Below are 17573 nucleotides of genomic sequence, written 5' to 3' on the forward strand. Positions count from 1 at the left end.
AGACAGGCAGAAGGGAGCACTGCACCTGGGAAATGCCCACTGCGGGCAGCCCTGGAACCACTGCGGTGTGGGCACGGGGTAGCAGGAGGCTGGCCACGTGTTCCCCGGGTTGGTGAGCTGGACAAGCCATGAGACCTTTTCAGAGATACGATCCAGTCGGGACCATGTGGAGTCTGGTGGTGTCCCAAGCAGTGTCGGGGGTCGGGGGAGGGGCATCTGCCTGGGTCAAAGAGCTCGTGGCCAAGGAGCCCCTTTCTCCCAGGGTTAACCGAGACCTCCCGTTCACCGTCTGGAACCTGGTCTCCTGTTCCGTCTTGCACAGTCCTCCTCAGCTGGCTACGCTCTTGCCAGGGCACCAGAATGGGCCTGAAGGGGAGCAAGTTAGGCAGCACCTCTCTCTCCCTCCTGTCCTGTCTCCCAGCCATGCCCTTGCCCTGCCCATCTGGGACTCAGACAGCCCGGGACCAATCCACTCCAGGCCTTTGTACCCTGGAGACGGTGGGCACAGTCACTCTGCTGAGCCTGGGTTTTCCCATCTGTAAGATGGAGCCGAAGGTAACTTTCTCCCATGGATGTCACATAACATGGACATGGTGTCAGGCTGCCATCAGTGCCTGGAGCATCATCAGTTACCTGTTGCAGTAGAAAAACTGCTGCAAAACATAGTGACTTAAAGCAACAGCTGGAGTTCCCGCCATGGCGCAGTAGGTTAAGAAGCTGACTAGTAACCATGAGGATGCAAGTTTGATCCCTGGCCTTGCTCAGTGGATTAAGGATCTGGTGTTGCCATGAGCTGTGGTGTACTCTGGCAGCTATAGCTCCGATTTGACCCCTAGCCTGGGAACGTCCATACACTGCAGGTACAGCCCTAAAAAGAGATCTCCTTCACCCATCAAACTTTCCTCCTGGACATTAAATTCCACTCCCGGGACAATCCTCGAATCCTCACAGGCCTTTTCCAGAAACATCTCTATGCTTTTCTCTTCCCCCATACTCTCACCGTTCTCTGTGACCAGGCAGGTGGTACAGTCAGCAGCTCTCGGGTCCTGGGCTCAGACCACACTGGTAAGGTTCCGGGGTCCGTCACCTGCAGACACAGCCCCAGCCTTCACGTTTGCCACCCAGGGAAAGAGCACAAAGTGGCCCCCCACGTCCATAGCTGGATAGTGAAAAGCTACAAATGAAGCTAACGAGCCATTATGGAAGTAAGTTCCAGCTTTCTAGGCTGGCAGATCTATCTTCCTTAAAATCAAAAATGTATGTGCGTGCAAGTGTACACAGAGCTGTGCTTTTTCTAGGATGACAGAAAAATGTAAAAATCACTGAATAATGTGTAATTTTGTAACAAGTCTTGAAATCAGCATGCGTCTTCCTGCTTTTGACTTCTTTTCAAAGTTGCTTTGGCTACTCTAGATCCGGTTTTTCCATATCCGAAAAAGTCCACGTTACCTTCATTTCTGAACAATGCTGTCACTAAGTGTAAAATTCTAGGTCGATGGTTTCCTTCTTCTGTCTTTTTATTTTCTTGTTTTTAAAGCACTATGTGGATATCTCTCCATTTTCCTATGGTTTGCATAGCTTCTCACCAGACATACGTTGTCACTCTTTTTCTGTGTTCCTCTGGATGAGATGTGTTCTTTTTCCCCTGGCTGCTTACACTACCTCCCCTTTATCACTGGTTTTGAGCAATCTGATTATGACATGTCCTTATGTGGTTTTCTTTTCTTTTGTCTTTTTTTGCTTTTTAGGGCTGCACCTGTGGCATATGGAAGTTCCCAGGCTAGGGGTCGAATTGGAGCTACAGCTTCCAGCCTATGCCATAGCCACAGCAATACAGGATCCGAGCCATGTCTGCAACCTACACCACAGTTCACGGCAACGCTAAGATCCCCAACCCATTGAGTGAGGCCAGGGATTGAACCTGCATCCTCATGGAACCTAGTCAGGTTGTTAACCACTGAGCCATGAAGGGAACTCCTTTTTTTTTTTTTTTTGGTCTTTTTAGGGCCACCCCCACAGCCTATGGAAGTTTCCAGGCTAAAGGTCAAATAGGAGCTGCAGCTGCCAACCCCAGCCCCAGCAACCCCAGATCCTTAACCCACCAAATGAGGCCAGGGATCAAGCTTGTATCCTCATGGGTACTAGCACGGTTCTTAACCTCCTGAGCCACAACAGGAGCTCCTATGGTTGGATTGGATTGGCTAAAATTTCATTTGGAATTTTCGCATCTATGTTCGTGAGGGACGTTGGTCTGTAGCTTGATTAGATGCTAGACATTGTGAATTTTCCATCATTTGGTGTCGGAGTTTGTTGCATTCCTTTATGCAGTGTTGGACCTTGTTCTGGTACATAGCTAACATACTTGGAGTAAGATGTATACTTTTGAGGCTTGCTTTTAAGATGTTCAGGACAGAGACAGAGCAGCTCTCGGCTGAAGGTGAATTCAGACCTCGGCTACGGCGATACCCTTCTGAGGATGCTGCTCAATACCCCGCGCATTACCAGGTCTTCCACGCTGCCTGATGGGAACACAAGCTAATCCCTGTCCCATGTGAGCTCCAGGCGTCGCTCTGCCTCCAGCTCTGCCTTCGGGGGGCCCTCCCTCCCTCTTTGCTTTCATGTGTATGCAAATCAGGGCTCCGCCAGCCTCAAGGAGACACCTCTGCGATCTCTGGACATTCACCTGTTCGGCTCCCCCTCCCTTGGACTCCGGCCTGTGCATCTCTGCACCTTTCTAAATCTGTCTTCTCAATCAGCCAGACATCCAAGCTCTGTTTGGCTTCCCTCCTCCCTGCACTGAAGCCTGGAAACCGCCTGGGGCGGGCAGGGAGCTGGGGTAGGGACAGGGCTCTGCTCATTTATTGCCTTCTTCCCTGGGAGGGGCCCTGTGTTGCCTTTGCCCAACGTCTGAAAAATCATTGTTTCATATATTTTGTCTGCGGTCCTAGTGTTTTAAGGCAGACGAGTTAACCCAGCCCCTGACCCTTCATTTTGGCCAGAAGCTGAAGTCTCAATCTGATGGTAAATGCGTTTGGGTGTGGCTGTGACAGGCAAGGCTCCCAAAAGTGCGGGTCCCCGGGCAGATGTCCCTTTGCCAAAGTCTAAGAGCACAACTAACTAGATGTGTTACTTGGGGCCAGTTACTCGTCCTCAGAGTGTCTCCATCGTCATTACCATCAAATGAGGGGGACGATGAGGGGAGTGACTTGTTGTCAGGACTGTCCTTAGGCCTAGGATGGACTGTTGTGAGATGTGAGTAGGATTTTACATGCTTGGTGCCTAAAATAGTACCCGGCACATGGTGAACAGCTGTTTGATAAATGTGGGCTGGTGTTCCCATTTTGGCTCAGCAGGTTAAACACCTGACTAGTATCCATGAGGTTGCAAGTTTGAGCCCGGGCCTTGCTCAGTAAGTTAAGGATCCAGTATTGCCAAAACCTGCAGCATAGATCACAGACTCGGCTCAGATCTGGCGTCACCGTGGCTGTGGTGTAGGCCGGCAGCTGCAGCTCTGATTGGACTCCTAGGCTGGAAACTTCTGTGTGCCTCAGGTTTGGCCATAAAAAGGAAAAACATTTGAAATAAAATAAATGTAGATTATTTCAGGGACAGTGAAGACCACCCAACTCAGATGCCTCTCACCTCCCACCTTCACTCAGAGAAAGAGGAATCCTTCCTTTTTTTTTTTTTTTTGCCTTTTTACGGCCGCACCTGTGGCATATGGAGGTTCCCAGGCTGGGGTCAAATCAGAGCTGTAGCTGCCGGCCTATACCACAGCCACAGCAATGCTGGATCTGAGCTGCATCTGTGACCTACACCACAGCTCACAGCAACACCAGATCCTTAACCCACTGATGGAGGCCAGGGATTGAACTTGCGTCCTCATGGATACCAGCTGGGCTTGTTAACCACTGAGCCACGATGGGAACCCCCCCCCCCTTTTTTTAAGGCCATCACAGCCCCTGGCTGATCAGTTAAAAAGATCTTTTATGGGAGCTCCCACTGTGGCACAATGGGATTGGCAGCATCTTGGGAGCCCTGGGACAAGGGTTCAATCCAGCCCAGCACAGTGAGTTAAGGATCCAGCATCATTGCTGCAACTGTGGCTTGGTCTCAACTGCGGCTAGGATCTGATCCCTGGCCCAGGAGCTTCATATGCCTGCGGGGTGGCCAAAAAAGAAAAAAAAAAAGAAAAAAAGATACATTCTGGACATATTTTCTCTTCATTCCCTTTCCCCCGGCCCCCCTGAGTTCTGAGCCTCTGTTTCTTTCCACAGACCTTTTTCCCTCAGACCCAAACATATTTCTGCCTACTGCCTCCTAAACACAAACACACACATTCGCTCTCCCTCCCTCCCCCTCGCGCTGCTGTCCCCTGGCTTTATTTCCTTTCGCTGCCAAATTTCTTGAAAGAGGGCTCTGTGCTCTCTGCCTCCCATCCCTCAGCTCACGCTCACCCCAAGTCTGCTCAGACTCCACCTCGCAAAGCCCCGAGGCCACCTTCTGATGCGGTGGCCTCTTCTTAATCCTGTCCCATTCAACCTCCCTGGAGAATGTGACATCGGATGAAACCTCTTCTTGGCGCCTCCATGATTCTCTCCAGAATGACCTTGAGACCTGGACCAGCAGGGTCCCTGAGAGACAAGGAGTTCCCGGGGCCCAAAGACCACGCCCTCCTGGAGCAAGTGACTTGTCTTCTTGGCCCCGCTCCAGGTACCCACCATCTGGGCATCTTTGCCCAGACAGCCTAGGCCCACTGCCAGGGCCTGCAAAGCCTCCTTGCCTTGGTTTGTCCTCTTGAGGGTGAAGCATGACTGGTGTGTGTGCCCTGGGCTGAGGGGCAATCAGGGGCCGATATTTGCAGGGAGGGAGCGTGCACAGAGCTTGGGTGAATGGCTGGAATGCACGTGTGTGTCTTCCATGAAACAGGAAACCCTCAGGCCACCGAAGAACCAGCTCAGCCCGTGAAAAGAAAGGGGGAGGGCAGGCCGGGAGCCGGGGGCCATTTGCCTTTCCCAGCCCTGCAAATGTTAGGCGTAGGCTTGATTTTGCCCCCTCGGCTCGCCTGCTAGCTCTCTCTCTGCTTTCCCCTGGCTCCTTCCCTGACTTGGCTCCCTCTCTCATCCTCCTGGAGAAGGCTTCCCAGGACCCAGCCTTTGGCCTCCACGCTCTCCTTCCTCTGCGCCCAGATGGGAGCTCCTTGAGTCCTCTTGTCCGCAGCAGAGAGCTGGCAGCCAGAGGATGCTCCATCCGTGTCCAAACTCACCCTGCTAAGCCTGCATTTCCCCAGGGGATGTGATGAAAACACTGAAAACAGGAGCTCTGGCGTCAGACTGCCAGGCTGCAATTCCCACCCCCCCACCCCCCCACTCTGCCCCACTGGTAACCTGGGTGTGCTCCACAGCAAGTCAGTTAACTGCTCTGTACCTCACTTTATTCTTCTGCAAAATGGGGATAATAATGGGACCTGCTCAGGAGTTCCCATTGTGGCTCAGCAGGTTAAGAACCCGACACAATGTCCATGAGGATTCGAGTTCCATCCCTGGCCTCACTCAGTGGGTTAAGGATCCGGTGTTGCCATAAGCTGTGACATAGGTCCCAGATACAGCTCGATCTGATGTTGCTGTGGCTGTGGTGTAGGCTGGCAGCTGCAGCCCCGATTCAGCTCCTAGCCCAGGAACTTCCGTATGCCATGGGTGTGGCTGTAAAAAGAAAAAAAAAAAAAAATCAGTATCTACTGCATGAGAAGTAAACCCAAGGCCTCACTTCGCTTCCTCTAAGATTTTATGGCATCATCTCTGCTTGGTGACGCCTACCTGTTCTTCAAGATCCAACTTAAATGCACCGCCTCCTTGCAGCCTTCCAGGATTCCCACATCCTGGGGCCTCCTCCCCAATTACATCCCTAGGACATGCTTCCTGCAGGCTACAGTCCTATTTCACCCCAGCTACAGCTGTGCCTGTCCAAGTCCCACTGTCCCCCAGAGACTTGGAGCCTCTTGAGGACAGGGGATCGACAGTTGGCACTTAATGATGCTTCTTGAGTGAATGAATGGCTGCAGGATATTCCAGATTCTCTGGCAATGTCTGGTCAATCTACAAGGGCTATTTTTTCTTTTTCTTTCTTTCTTTTTTTTTTTTTTTTTTGTCTATTTTAGGGCCGCACCTGCAGCATATGGAGGTTCCCAGGTCAGGGGTCTAACCGGAGCTGTAGCCACCAGCCTACACCACAGCCACAGCAACACAATATCTGAGCCGTGTCTGTGAACTACACCACAGCTCACAGCAATGCCAGATCCTTAACTCACTGAGCGAGGCCAGGGATCGGACCTGAGTCCTCATGGATACTAGTCGAGTTGTTTCCACTGAGCCACAGTGGGAACTCCCTCCGAGGGCTTTTTTTTTTTTCTTTTTTGGTCTTTTTAGGACCGCACCTGCGGCATATGGAAGTTCCCAGGCTAGGGGTCCACTCAGAACTACAGCTGGTGGCCTACACCACAGCCACAGCAACATGGGACCCGAGCCACGTCTGCAACCTATACCACGTGTCACAGCAATGCCGGATCCCTGATCCATTGAGCAAGGCCAGGGATCGAACCCGCACCATCATGAATACTAGTTGGATTGGCTTCCACTGAGCCACATCAGGATTCCCTACAAGGCCTATTTTTAGGGAGCCTTGAACCAAGGCCTTGAGAGACAGCAAACACCCCTCTTCTAGCTGACACTTTGGATTGAAAGGGACCTTGGCTGGCTGAAGAGCCACTTCCCACTTGTGGAGGGTTAATTATTAGCGGGGAGCTGACCCAGCAGAGAAGAAGGGCAGAAGGTCCTTCCGCCTGTCTGTTCTGGAAATTCAGAGAGAGGGCAGTGTAATATGAAGATCACATAATAATACGACCCACGTTTTAAAAGCCCTAGCAGAGTGTCTGCTGTGAGGCTGGCCCCCAAGAACTGGCAGTGAGCATCAGCATCAATATTTGGGGGTTGCTGTTATTTTCCAGAAGCACTGCGTTTGCAGGGCAAGAGGGCTGGCCGGGTGATTCATTGGCCGTTAGTCAGTAGTCATCTCTGCTGGAGAACTGCGTTTCCACGTCCAGCCCCATGCTCGTCAGCACATGTCTCAGTTTCCTATCGCTGCCTTAACCAATGACCACAGTGTCAGCGGGTTTAAACCCTGGAAGTGTCTCTCCTTCCGGATCTGCAGACAGGAGGTCCAGCCTGGGTCTCAGGGGGCTAAACTCAAGGTGCTGGCGGAGCTGCATGCCTTCCAGAGCTGCATGCCTTCCTTGCTCGCCTTCAAAGCCGGCAACAGAAGGTCAAGGGCTTCTGCTGCCAACTCGCTGCCCCTCTGCCGTCAATGCTTAAAGCTGCTGACGTTGTGTACCTTCCCTGTGTGCCTTCGGCCAGGAAAGTTGCTCTGCTTTCAAGGATTCATGTGATTCAATCGGGCCCTTGGATAATCCAGGGTTATCTTCCCACCTTAAGGTCCATGCCTTTATCACATCTGCAGAGTCCCTTCTGCCAGGTAAGGCAACAGATTCGTAGATCCCTGGGACCCTTTGCTCGGGCGGAGGGAAGTCGTTCTTCTCCCTAACACGGTACAGGTATCTTACAAGTTGTCCTGAGTATGTTTTCTGGGTGGGAGCTGCCCCATCCCCTCTTCAGAGGGTCTCCCCATCGTCATCATAATAGCAAGTGGTTCAGAAGGGGCACCACGTGCCAGGCACTGTTCTAAGGAGTCTGTATGTCTGAACTTGGTCCATCTTCACAAATGTCTTAGGAGGCTCCCCACTCCAAAAATGTGAACTGTGCACAACCACTTACTTCCCAAGATCACAGTCAGGGAAGAGGGGGGACCTTCACAGTAGAGAGCCTGACAAACACCACCTCAGCCAGATGGTCAAGGCCAACATCCATGAGTCACGTTGATAGTGCATGATATTGACATGATATGATAAGAAGGGTGCTTTACCCCTGTGATCTCCTTGCTCCCCAAATATGTGATCCTAGTCAAAAAAATCAGACAAATCCCAATACAGGGGCGGCCTCCGTACCTGACTAGTACTCCTCAAAACTGTCAAGGTCATCAAAGACAAGAAAATCTGAGAAGCTGTCACAGCCAAGAAGAGCCTAAGAAGCTGTGACAAATAAATGTAATGAGATGTCCTTGATGGGGTCCCAGAACAGAAAAGGACCTTAAGTAAAAACGAAGGCAATCCCAGGGTTCTCCTCAGGCACAGCAGGTGAAGGATCAGTTGTTGTCACTGTGATGGCTTGGGTCACTGCTGTAGCGTGGGTTCAATCCCTGGCCCTTCCACATGCCACAGCTGCAAAAGTAAGGGAAATCTGAATAAACCATGAACTTCAGTGATTAACAATGTATTAGAGGGGGCTCCCATTGTGGCTCAGAGGAAACGAATCTGACCAGCATCCATGAAGACGCAGGTTCAATCCCTGGCCTCACTCAGTGGGTTAAGGATCCGGCATTGCCGTGAGCTGTGGTGCAGGTCACAGACACTGCTTGGTCTGGTGTTGCTGTGACTGTGGTGTAGGCCAGTGGCTACAGCTCCAATTCGACCCCTCCCCGGACACTTCCATATGCTGCGAGTGCGGCCCTAAAAAGACCAAAAGAAAAAAAAAGTATTAGAATTGGTTCATTAATTATAGCAAATGTAAATGAGAAAACTCATTTACAACAGAGAAAACTCACTGTGAGATATATGGGAACTCTACTCACTTCTCAGTTTTTTCACAAGTCTAAAACTTCTAAAAAATAAAATCTATCGTAAAAACAAATATGTAATTTAATAGAATGCTACAAGATAGGCGCCATCATTGTCCCCATCTTACAGATAGGAACACTGAGGCACAAAGAAGTAATGTGTTCTATAAGTGGTGGAGTCAGGATTTTTTTTTTTTTTAAGAAGGTGGTCTTCTCCCCACTGCCCTTTTGTTTTTTTTTTTTTTTATGGCCGCACCCACGCATATGGAAGTTCCCAGGCTAGGGGTCAAATGGGAGCTGCAGCTGCCAGCCTTTGCCACAGCAACGCCAGATCCCAGCCGCCTCTGTGACCCATACTCCAGCCCATGGCAATGCCAGATCCTTAACCCACTGAACGAGGCCAGGGATCGAAGTTGAGTCCTCATGGATACCAGTCCAGTTCGTTATCACTGGGCCACAGCAGGAACTCTAGAGCCAGGATTTGAACCTTGGATTCTGGCTCCAAAGCTCAGTGCTCTTACCCATCACGTTTTCCTGCTTCTCTGAGGGCCATGCCTTTTCCACCACTAGTCCAGAAGTTCCCCAAGGTCAGAATCTGTCTCCTCAGGGGCAGGACGGTGTCACTCCTTGAGGAGCAGGACTCCCTCTCTGCCAGATGGGACTCCGTCCCCTGGCCACTGAGCATGTGTGGTGCAGGGGCACACCCTGAGCTTGGGGGATACACCAGCGCCTTTCACCTGGAGTCCCCCTTCCCCCCACCTGCCCCAGGACACTTGGCAATGTCCAGAGACATTTTCGGCTGTCACAACTTGAGGGTGCTACTGGCATCTAGTGGATAGAGCCCAGGGATGCTGCTGAACTGCCTACAATGCCCAGGGCAGCCCCACAACAAAGAATTATCCAGCCCTAAAACGCCGAGAGGGCCAAGATTGAGAAACTTTGAGAGAGAGCCTATTTCTTTCTTATTCTTTCCTTTTTAGGGCCACGCCTGCAGCATATGGAAGTTCCCAGGCTAAAGGTCCAATCGGACCTGCAACTGTCCGGCCTGCACCACAGCCAGAGCCACACTGGATTCAAGCCGCATCTGTGACCTATGCCACAGCTTGTGGCAACACCAGATCCTTAACCCACCGAGTGAGGCCAGGAATCAAATCCGTGTCCTCACAGACACTATGTCAGGTTCTTAAGCCTATGAGCACATGGGGAACTCTAAGAGACAGCCTATTTCTAACACTCTCTCCTGTTTTCCCCATGAGGAGAGTCACATGCATCTAACTGCACGTACCAATTTTTAGTCTGGGAAATATTGTCACCATAAGTATAGCAGAGACTCTGCGGTGGAGAGCCCCACCCTGGGGGACAGAGGAGGGAGGGGCCGGCACAGGGGCCTGCTCCTGTCCCTTCCAGCCCCTGACTCCACCAACTAGACTCCCCCACCCCCAGCATGGCCCTTTTTGGCAGAGACACCGGGATGCCCTATTTCCTGGGGCAGGAGGAAGTTTCCAGCCCTGAGGAGGTCACGGCTGAGTCAGCCCTTCTTGGCTTCAGCTCCACGAGCACATGCAGACATGAAAGAGACATCCACTCTCAGCAGCCAGACCCGGAGGCGGGGCAGGGAGTGGGGCGCAGGCCACTGCCGAGTCAGCCCTGTCCCTGCCCAAAGCCTTTGAGACTTGCTAGACAGGCATGTCATGGCAGCCGGGCCCCTGTGGGCAAGTTGTGACTTTCTGGACTTGGTGTCTCTGGATGTTGAAAGCGGGGAACACTCACTCTCTCTATCCGTGGGAGGACAGAATTGTCCCGGAGAAGAGTTTTAACGAACGCTGACTGGGGCACCCGGGTCCAGGTGCTGGAGAAAGTGGCAGACAAACAGCATCCTGTCCTTACGGAGGGGGTCCCTGGTGAGGGGAGACAGAAAATGCAGGGGTCCCCATGGATCTATTTCTTGTGGGGTCTGCGGGAGCGGCTGTGACTCGCAGCTGCTCTCCCCGTTGTCTCGAAGCCTCCTGCCCTCCTTTCTGTGTTTTGCAGGTGCTGGAACCTGCAAAGGCCATTTTTCCAAACCCCAGTTAGGGTCTGCGAATGGGAGAACGGGTGAGAGATGGAAGGCATGAGGGAGGGAGAAGCAGCATCCGCCTGCTTCCACAGGTGACTTCCAAAGTGGCGGCAGCAGCCAAGGCACCTGGGTGGGCACTTCCACAGCATCAGTGGGCAAGCAGGGTCCCTGGTTGCTGCTCGGGGCAGCTGTTCCAATGATAACACTTACACCTGCTCAACCCCAAGTGTGGGCTTGTGGCTTCCAGCCCAGGAATGGTGGCTGCTTCCTGGCCCCTGAGTATCCCTTCTAAGACGTTAGTGACCAATTCTCTATATTAAACCAACCCCCTTCTTCTTAAAGCATAGATGGTTTCTCTTTTCTGAATTGGACACTAACGGATATAGACGGCAATGAATGTGTTGATACATGTGCAAGTGGCTTGCTTCTTATGACAGCAAAGTCCAAAGCAGAAAGGAAACCCGGGAGTTCCTGTTGTGGCTCAGCCCATTAAGAATCTGACTCGTATCCATGAGGATGAAGGTTCAATCCTTAAGCTACTTCTTGGGGCTGGGGATGAAACCTGTGCCTCCATAGCGACCTGAGCCGTTACAGTTGGATCCTTAACCCACAGCACCACAGGGGAGGAATCTGAGCATCTTTTTTTTTTTTTTTTTTTTTTTTTGTCTTTTGTCTTTTTTATGGCTGTACCCGTGGCATATGCAAGTTCCCAGGCTAGGGGTTGAATCAGAGCTATAGCTGCTGGCCTACACCACAGCCACAGCAATGAAGGATCCAGGCCGAGTCTATGACCTACACCACAGCCCATGGCAACACCAGATCCTTAACCCACTGAGCAAGGCCAGGGATTGAACCCAAGTCCTCATGGATACCAGTCAGGTTCATTAACCAATGAGCCACGATGGGAATTCCCTGAGCATCTTTTCATATGTTTATTTGCATCCCTATATCCGCTTCAGCTTCAGTGGTGTCTCTTCAGGTCTTTTGCCCATTTTAAGTCAGGTGGTTCATTTTCTTATTGCTGAATTTTAAGAGTTCTTTATATATTTTGGATAACAATCCTTTATCAGATATGTCTTTTGTAAATATTTTTCTCCCAGTTTGTGGTTGTCCACCTGTTCTCTTGAAAGTGTTTTTTGGAGTTCCCTGTCCTGGCTCAGTGGAAATGAATCTGACTAGCATCCATGAGGATACAGGTTCGACCCTTGGCCTCGCTCAGTGGGTTAAGGATCTGGCGTTGCCATGAGCTGTAGGTCCAAGATAAGGCTCAGATCTGGTGTTGTTATGGCTGTGGCATAGGCCAGTGGCTACAGCTCCAATTCGACCCCTAGCCCAGGAATCTCCATGGCGGGTTTGGCCCTAAAAACACAAAGAAAGAAAGAAAGAAAGAAAGAAAGAAAGAAAGAAAGAAAGAAAGAAAGAAAGAAAGAAAGAAAGAAAGAAAGAAAGAAAGAAAGAAAGAAAGAAAAAGAAAGGAAGGAAGGAAGGAAGGAAGGAAGGAAGAAAAGAAAGGAGGGAGGGAGGGAGGGAGGAAGGGTTTTTCACAAAGAAGAAGTTTTAAATTTCAAGTCCAGATTATCAGTTATTTTTCTCATGGGCGGTGCCTTTGGTGTTGTATCTAAAAATCATCACCAAACCCCAGGTCATCTGGTTTTCTCTTAGGCTACCTTCTAGGAGTTTTGCAGTTTTGTGTTTACATTTAGGTCTATGATCCAATTTGAGCTAATTTTTGTGAAGGCCGTAAGGTCGGCATCTAGATGCTTTTTCTGTGCATCCAATCGTTCCAGCACCATTTGTTGAAAAGTGTGACTTTGCTCCATTGTGTTGTCTTTGCTTCTCCGTCAAAAATCAGTTGACTATATTTATGTGAGTCTATTTCTGGCTCTCTATTCTGTTCCAATGATCTATTCGTCTGTTCTTTTGCCAATACCACACTGTCTTGATTACTGCAGCTTTAATTTATTTTTATTTATTTATTTTTTATTTTTGGCCACACTCACAGCATACAGAAGTTCCCCTGGGCCAGGGATGGAATGTGCACCACATCAGTGACCCGAGCCATGGCAATGACCTGAACAACAGTGACATCAGATCCTTAACCCACAGAACCAAAAGGGAACTCCTTCATTACTGTAGCTTTATAGTAAGCCTTAATGTTGGATAGTGTCAGTTCTCCAACTTTGTTTTTCTTTAATAACATGTTGGCTATTTGCTCCTTCATATATAAACCATTTTTAACAACTTTATGAAGACATAATTCACATACCATACAATTTACCCAAAATGTATAATTTGGAGTTCCTGCTGCGGCACAGTGGGTTAAGGACCCTACTGTAGTGGCTCAGGTTGCTGTAGAGGCATGGGTTCAATCCCCGGCCCACCGCAGTAGGTTAGAGGATCCAGCATTGCTTCAGCTGTGGTGTAGGTTGCAGCTGCAGCTTGGATTTGATCCCTGGCCTGGGAACTTCCATATGCCATGGGTGAAGCCAAAAAAAATTTTTTCAGTGTACGGCTTAATGGGTTTGGGTATATTAATTACATCATTAATTGTTTTAAAGTATGCTAAGGAGTTCCAGTTGTGGTGCAGTGGAAACGAATCTGACTAGTATCCATGAGGATGTGGGTTTGATCTCTGGCCTCACTCAGTGGGTCGAGGATCCAGCGTTGCCTTGAGCTGTGGTGTAGGACAAAGATGTGACTTGGTGCTATGGCATAGGCCGGCAGCTGTAGCTCTGATTTGACCCGTAGCCTGGGAACTTCCATATGCTGTGGGTGCGGCCCTAAAAAAAATAAAAATAAAAAAATAAATAAAATAAAGTATGCTAAAATACATATAACTTACGTTTTTCCATGTTAACAATTTTAAGTATACAATTCAGTGGCATTAATTACATTCAAAATGTTGTATAACCACCACCATTATCTATTTCCAAATGTTTTTCACTCCAAATAGAATTCAGCAACAATTAAAGAGTAACTCCTGGAGTTCCTGTCGTGGCGCAGCCGAAATGAAACTGACAAGGAACCAAGAGGTTGCAGGTTCGATCCCTGGCCTCGCTCAGTGGATTAAGGATCCGGCGTTGCTGTGAGCTGTGGTGTAGGTCACAGACACAACTCGGATCTGGCATTGCTGTGGCTCTGGCATAGGCCAGCAGCTGTAGCTCCAATGTGTCTGGAAGTTCCCAGGAAAGGGGTCAAATTGGAGCCGCAGCTTCAGCATAGGTCGAAGCTGAGGCTCAGATTCAAACCCAGGCCCTGGGGAACTTCATGATGTTGAGGATACGGCCAAAAAAAAGCTCACTTCATATGTTATTGTGGAAATGCAATTTATAGCAAGAGCAAGAGGCGTATCCTGGTGGCTCAGCAGGTTAAGGATCCAGCATTGTTACTGCTGTGGTGCCGGTTCAATCCCCGGCCCTAGAATTCCCACATGCTGTGAAATGAATGAATGAATAAACAAACAAACAATGAGATACCCATCTATCAATGAGATACCACTCTACCTATCAGAATGGTGAGAATCCAAAACACTGACAACATCAAACGCTGGTAAGGATGCGGAACAATAGGTGGGCGTAGGGGAGGGCAGTGCTGGGCCAGAGTTAACCTTACCTGAGCGGCTGTGATGTTGTACCAAGTGCTCACTTAATTTCCCTCCAGGTGTCAAGTGAGACCTATGCTCCTGGGTTTACACACAGAACTGGAAACTCAGGGAGTTCAAATGACTTGCCCCAAATCACAGAGCCAGGTAGAAGTGACGGAGCCGGGACCCAAACTCGTTCACCATGTCACCAGACCAAGCCCCACTCTTTCTGTAATGTCAGTTACTGGTGAGCCAAAGGACAGGGACAGGGGCCACGCCTCCATCTCCAGCAGCCAGTTTGGAGGAGGGCCCATTCAGAAGAATTTCACAGTTCTGCCTCTGTGCCAACAGCCGCGCCAGGGATTAGAATGAGCACTGCGTTGGGCTTCAGAAAATGTGGTACTAGTCCCAGCTCCCCCTGATATTAGTTGTGTGTGGCCACGGGCACATCACTCCCCTTCACCTCAGTTTCCTCATCTGTAAAATGGGACTGTGTGGGCGTTAGAGGAAGCAACAAACCGAGAAATGCAGTAAGAGGTGGGCATATAGAACATACCCGACTCATGTGTACTGACCGTGACATACCACCGTCTTCTCATCACCAAGAATGAAGAAAGGAATAGCATCAGGCCCTTAGGAAGGGGCAGTCAGAGCCCCACTCCTCACTCTGCCTCTCATGGAGGAAGTTCCTATCAGGGCGCTCAGTTTCTAGCCAGCAGCCTCCCCGCTGCCCACGACACACAAACACACTCCCTTCTACACAGCCCTCTGCAGGGAGGTTGCATCACCGAGTCCCATTCCCCGCTCTTCAGGGCTCACAGACCACAGCTGCGGTCCAGCTGCAGAACCCAGCCCAGCCACCAACTGGCTCTGGGCCGGTGACAGGAAGCCAGGAAGAGCCGTGCATGCCTGCTGGACACTACTGGGGGGCGGGGGTAGACGCCAGGGGCTGCAGCCCAGCCAGCCTTTGTCATTACATTGTATGGAAAGGAGCTGTGCAGGGTCACTGTCACCCTTCGCTGTCTGGAGGCTGTGGGGGTTGGGAGTGAGGATAAGCCCCAGGAAGCAGGAAAGAACACTGAGTTGGGACTCTGGACACTGGAGACTTAATAATCTTTTGCCACTAACTCACTGCGTGACTTGCATTAGCCGCTTCCCTTCCCTGGTCCCTTATTTTCCCATCTGTGATACCGGAAATATTTATTGAGCTCTCTGTGTCAGACCCAATTCTAGGGACAAAGCAAAGCTCTTCTCGCCTGGAGCTTTCATTCTACGAATCAACAAGCAAATACATAAATAGGAAAAGAGGAGGTCCCGTTGTGGCTCAGTGGTAATGCACTGGACTGGTATCTGTGAGGACACAGGTTTGATCCCTGGCCTCTCTCAGTGGGTTAAGGATCTGGTGTTGCCTCAAGCTGCAGTGTAGGTCACAGATGCAGATACCGTGTTGCTACGGCTGTGGCGTAGGCTGGCAGCTGCAGCTCCGATTCAACCCTTAGCCTGGGAACCTCCATAGGTCTGGAGTGTAGCATGAAAAAGACAAAAAATAAAAATAAAAAAATGTCTAAAAATGGCAGGAGCCACTTCATTAAATAAATAAACAGGAAAAGAGGTGAAAAGTTTATGAAGAATAATGACATGGTGGGAGGGGACAGAGGGGGGGTTCTGGGACAGCCTCTCTGAGAAGACGACATAAGCAGAAGAAAAAAGGAAGGGGCCATGTGTCTATCTAAGGGAGGCAGGTTCTGCGCAGAGGGAAGAGCAGATGCAAAGGCCCTGAGGCAAGCTGAGTAAACAAACTCAGGAAGCATGGAGGCTGGAAGGAAATGAGTGAGGAGAGATGAAGGCAAAGGCAGGTAGAGCCCAGCTCTGAGAGCCTGAAAGCCTTTGTGAGGACTTTGCATTTGATGCTGAACTGATCTGTGGGCCCCCAGAAAAGCTAGTCCTGGGCTTGAATGCAGAGCCCACCTGGTGTTGTGTGTGTGGGTGAAATATCTTCAGCTGCCACTCATTTACTCTAAGGTCCTATCCAGGTTCTTCAGGAAGAAGACAGCACTGGTCAGGGACAAGGGTGAGGTGTGCAGGGCCTAGAGTGAGTGAGGCATTTGGCCCACATGCAGAACTTGAAGGAACATCAAAAAAACTCAGTAATCAAGATAAACAATACTTGGAAGTTGCCCTCTGGCACAGTGGATCTGGCGTTGCAGGTTGCAACTGCAGGGTGTGTTCAATCCCTGGTCCAGAAACTTCCATATGCCATGGGCATGGCCAAAGCAAGATAAACAGTATTTTCCTGCAATATATCTAAACATCAAAATGAATGCAAAAAAAATCCATAAAGAATAAAATGCCAATATTGAAAATAAAGACAGGATCTAACCCTGAACTTGTATGATTCCATCTCACTCCCTTTACCCTAATCCAGGCCCTGGTTCCAATAAAATTTTATAAAAATAGGCAGTTGGCTGGCAGAGCTATAATTTGCTGATTTGTTGAGTTCTTGTTTTTGTCTTTTGTCTTTTTAGGGCCACACCCATGGCATATGGAAGTTCCCAGGCTAGGGGTCGAATCAGAGCTACAGCTGCTGTTCTATGCCACAGCCACAGCAACACAGGATCCCAGATGCGCCTGTGACCTACACCACAGCTCACAGCCATGCCAGATCCTCAACCCACTGAGCAAGGCCAGGGACTGAACCTGTGTCCTCATGGATACTAGTCGGGCCAGTTAACCGCTGAGCCATGACGGAACGCCTGTTGAATTTTTTTTTTTTTTAATATTGATTTGAAATTTTTTTTATCTTGGCATTGTCCAAAGTTTCGAGCCCCAGGCTGGTGTTCTACTCACCTAACCCTAGGCCTGGTCCTGGATAACAGTGACACTGCTGGGTTTCGCTTTGAGGGCCCCAGTGTTAATCCCTCTGAGGCTCAGAGAGGTAAAGGGACTTCCCCCAGGAAACACATGGATGATGGAGGTGGGATCTGAACTGGAGTCCTATGTCAAGACCCATCACCTGGTTGTCACACCCACACCTTACTGTGTTGTCTAGAATATTGATTTGAACGAGTGTTGATTTTTTGTGTGTGTGTCCTTTTGTCTTTTTAGGGCCGCACCAGAAGCATACGGAGGTTCCCAGGCTAGGGGTCTAATTGGAACTACAGCTGCCAGCCTATGCCAAAGCCACAGCAACGCCAGATCTGAGCCTCATCT

The 17573-nt window shown here is 50.0% G+C and overlaps 1 long non-coding RNA gene across 1 annotated transcript in view; it reads right to left on the reverse strand.

The window, feature by feature from the left end:
• The window catches only part of LOC146401546 (uncharacterized), a 30351-nt gene that overhangs the window by 2779 nt on the left and 9999 nt on the right, over window positions 1-17573 (reverse strand). Inside the window, exons 2-3 of the long non-coding RNA XR_014810128.1 lie at window positions 6635-8329; window positions 6256-6364 (exon numbers count right to left, since the gene is read on the reverse strand). This is a non-coding gene — a long non-coding RNA (uncharacterized LOC146401546). The remainder of the gene's footprint in view (window positions 1-6255; window positions 6365-6634; window positions 8330-17573) is intronic.

Source organism: Sus scrofa, chromosome 7 (assembly GCF_054392235.1).
Source record: "Sus scrofa isolate SSC_HxYL_T2T_F1_AM1 chromosome 7, Sscrofa_HxYL_maternal_Yorkshire_Landrace_v2.0, whole genome shotgun sequence".
In the NCBI taxonomy this organism is placed as follows: domain Eukaryota; kingdom Metazoa; phylum Chordata; class Mammalia; order Artiodactyla; family Suidae; genus Sus; species Sus scrofa.